The following is a 4,407-nucleotide window of genomic DNA, read 5'->3' as shown; positions in this document are numbered from 1 at the left end:
GGTAGTTTATTATAGACATATTGAAGCACAGCACAATTTGGAAAAAAAGTTTCCTGATGATAGTTAACTCAACCCCATGTACACAATAAAGCTTATGTAATGATTACATTGAACCTCTTTGTAAAGTACACATGATATCTTCCATAAAGATAGTATGGTGGTATGGTCCCCATAGACCCATGTGTTTGAATGCTTGGCCCATAGGGAGAGGCAGTAGTAGGAGGTGTGGTCTTGTTGGAGAAAGCATGATGTTATTGGAGGAAGTGTGTCACTTTGGGGTGTGTTTTGAGGTCTCTTATGCTCAAGCTATGCCCAGTGTGGCACACAGTCTCCTTCTGCTGCCTGCAGATCAAGATGTAGAACTCTTGGCTCCTCCAGCACCATGTCTGTCATGCTTCCCGCCATGACGTTAATGGAATGAACTTCTGAAACTGTGAGCCAGCTCAGTTAAATGTTTTCCTTTATAAGAGTTGCTATGGTCATAGCATCTCTTCACAGGAATAGAACCCAAATTAAGACAGATAGGCTCTATAGATTCATATATAAACATCTTGAGGGGCTGGGGGAAGATCTGGTGTGGTCTCAGTCACAGAGCTCACTCAAAGGTCAACAGGCTATAAGCTACCTCTGCTCCCAGCCTTCTGGGGAGAAAACAGGTTATACATCTTCTCCTTTGAAGAGTCAACCCTGCATGTTTAGCATTCCTGGTTCCTCTGGTGAGCACAAGCACCTCTGTGCCTCCTACAACTGTGCTTTAGAACTCTGCTTGACTGACTGACTCAAGTACCAAGTCGTCCTGACTGCACCAGCCACTTCCAAGTGGAAAAGGCAAGAAGCATCATTTTAAGGTGGGTGAAAGAATCCAATGTACATTCTTTAGAGACTAACAAATAGAAAAGACACAGCAATAGTTGAACTGGCCCCAGAAAATAAGATCTGGATGTTCTAGTATGCTTTGTGTTCAGATGATAAAACATCAAAATCAAGTTGGGGAGGAACAGGTATATTTGGTTTATAGGTTATAGTCCATCATCAAGAGAAGCCAGAGCAGGAGTCTGAAGTGTGAACCTGGAGTAGAAACTGAAGCAGAGACCATGGAGGAACACTGCTTATTGGCTTGCCTTCAGCCTCACATTCAGCTGCCTTTCTTATATAGCCCAGGCCTACTGGCCTAGGGAAGGCATCGCTCACAGTGGGTTAGTCCCTCCTACAGAGTAGTAACCAGGAAAATACCCCCACAAACATGTCCACAGACCAGTCCGATGGAGGCAGTTCCTCAAGTGTGGTTCCCTCTCCCCAGGTGTATCAAGCTTACAACGGAAGCTAACCATTACATTGGAATCATTCCCAACATACCAAAACAGACGAGACACAGCAAAGCCTGTGGCAATCAACAGTGGAGTAAGTTCAAGAACAGAGAAAAGGAATGGGATCACTCTGCCCAGTGGCAATGATGGTCTCAGGCAAGCAAGCCAAGCAGCCAGAAATCTTGGAATGGTCTGTTAAAAGCCCTCAGGAGTTCTGAACTGTCAGGCAGCTGTGGTTCCACAGATTTAGCTAGACATCCAACCTATCTCAGTGCATAGAATCCTGAGTTTCACCCTGAGTTTCCCTTCCCGGGTGTTTCTGGGATACCTCCCATCTCCCCCAAAGAATGCACAGGTACTCTGAAGTTCAGTTTCCATGTAGCTCAACCCCAAGACCCCCGAAACCAGCAGACTGACTGTAGACTGCACCCTCCTCTTCATCTCTGGTACAGTAGCCTCACCGTGCCAACTAGGGTCACCCTCCCCTACATACCCCATCCCTGCCCATGATCCTGTAGATACACTTAGACTTTCAACTCCCCAGAGGGGATCAGTGAAACCGGAAATAGGATTTCTTAGATAAGACTTGATTGACAGTGTTGAAGATAAAAGAGATACAGGAGACACAACCACAATCAGGTGCCTTCTGTGGGATTCCTCCCTGCTGAATTTCCAGTCTGGTGTCATCCTCCAAGAAGATAAGGATGTTCTTCCTTTTCCTGTATCTCCCTCCATTTCCTTTTGCTATATAGCATAAAACCGGGGTCTGGGTATTTAATAAGCAAATAAGTTCTATTTGGTTCACAGTTCTGAAGGTCCAGGGAGGATGATTCCGACAGCTGCCGAGCTTCTGATAAATTTGCTTGTTGTGGAAAATCAAAAGACATTACATGGGAGGAAGCTCACTCCTTCCAGATGGCTCCAATATTACCCATGAAGCCTCCTCAGTCCTGAAGACCTAAACACTTCCCATTAAAGCCGTACTTCCCAGTCCTGCAGCTATGAGGGAAAAATACGCTTTGACAAATCTCTTGGTGGGGGCATGCCATATCCAAATCTTAACAGTCTCCTGCCAAAATTCCACAGAGAAAAGTCCAGATTTGCCCCAGCCACACCTCAAGAGAAGACAATTACCCCGTTGAGACTGCCTCCAGGTCAGCCCTCAGCAGAAGCTACCCGCCAGAGCATACACTTAACTTGAGGCCCACCCAAGGCTTCAGAAGCAATCTCATGCCCATCACAAGGAAACTGATGCTTTCACAGGGAAAAAGAAAACGGCTAGGGTCTTTTAAAACATTCTCCAAATTCCTGCTCATCAAAATTTCAAAGTCTTGGAGCCTGGCTTTGTGCTGGACACAGTTTGAGAGAGAGAGAGAGAGAGAGAGAGAGAGAGAGAGAGAGAGAGAGAGCTCTGTAACTAAACTCACTTTAAAAAGAAAGAACTTCAAAAGACGCAGATCTCCATCAGCAAGCTCGTGATTACCGTCCTACGCAGGGCAGTCAGCCAGGCAGGCACAAGCCCCACGCCAGAGTGCCCTATTCTTTGTTTCTAGACTTTCCCCCTCCATGGCGGGGCCGATCTGTTCTCGTGGATGCTTTGTGCCCTGCATAATTGCCTCTGAGAGCTGATGACTCAGTCAGCCCCATGTCTTCTTTCCCTTCTTTCCTTGCGTCAGCTGAAGTTAGTCAATAGAATGTGACACTATAATGTTTGGGACATCGGAAAGAAAAAGCTTTCATTTTATTGTTTTTTTTTTTTTTTTTTCTTAACCTTAGAAAGGAACTGGGATATATGAGTGTTTTCTGCAGTTTCAAGATCATTCTAGAACCTATGTATGAGTGCTTTCTGCAGTTTCAAGATCATTCTAGAACCTAGAGCCTAAATGTTTCCTGTGTTTCAACCCTGTTAGTAAGCAGCACAGTTCTCAACAACTATATGAAAAAAACTGATGGAGAAAATGTAGATATAGATTTGTGTGTGTGTGTGTGTGTGTGTGTGTGTGTTGGTCAAGGTCAGCATTAGGAGTCTTCCTCTATCCCTCCCCACCTTATTTTCTTGAGACAAGGTCTCTCATGGAACTTGAAGCTCACCAAGTTGGCCAGGCTGGGTGAGCAGTGAGCCCCTGGGATCTGCCTTTATCTCATCTCAAGGCTGGTTTTACAAACCATGTGTTGTCATGCCCAACTTTTATGTGGATGCTGGAAATCCAACCACAGGCTCTCAGGTCCAAGCAACAAGTACTTTGCCATCTCTCCAGTTCATCTACGAAGATGTTCTGTCCCAGAAGCTGACCGTGAAGCAGGCCAAACATCACTCACAGGTAGTCCCCTAGAGTTCACTCTAGTCTGTGGACTAGCTGTGATGACACCTATCTTAGCATGGCCTACCCCTCTCTCTGCCTGTAGGGCTTTGGTGTTCTCCGATGAAGGAAGACAGCGTTTTCCCAGGAGCACACAGAGCCCTCAGGACTAAAGTGGGGAATGGGAAGGAGAATTCCAGAGCTCCTGGAGTCCTGGAATCCTGAAAGATGAACAGGTCCAGGTATTAGACTAGTAGCTAGTGGCTGCTTATGAGCTGGATGCCAGGCAGTAAGAGGGACCAGCTTGAGTTACTGGCAGTACACAGAGATCAGGTAAAAGGCATTGCCCACCCAGGACAAAGAGGGTGCTGTGAGCTCACTGAGAGAAGGAACAGGGTAAGCCAGAGTCACTAACGTCTCTCACTGGCTCCTGCCTACATGCCCCTCCCCCAAACCCAGCTCCCATCCAGCAAGCTCTTTGAACAATAGAATTTTATAAACCAGCTTGGTAACAAAACTACCCCCCACACTGTGATGTCTATGGACACATGAGCAGACAATGCCCCAAAATATAGATTTGAGGATTCTGGGAGAAGCTAGGCAGGAACCAGCCACTGAGAGCCAGTGTGGGAGCATCGCCTGCCCTCTGGCTCACTGCCTACCTCTGCTTCTGCAGCCCAGCATCCTCTTATCCACATAGAAACACCACGTGTGAGCAAGTGCACACACACACACACACACACACACACACAGAGAGAGAGAGAGAGAGAGAGAGAGAGAGAGAGAGAGAGAGAGAGAGA

This window comes from Grammomys surdaster, unplaced genomic scaffold, assembly GCF_004785775.1.
Source record: "Grammomys surdaster isolate TR1022 unplaced genomic scaffold, NIH_TR_1.0 185, whole genome shotgun sequence".
NCBI classification, from domain to species: Eukaryota; Metazoa; Chordata; class Mammalia; order Rodentia; family Muridae; genus Grammomys; species Grammomys surdaster.
The sequence above is the reverse complement of the archived record's forward strand: the minus strand, read 5'-3'. Positions refer to the sequence as shown.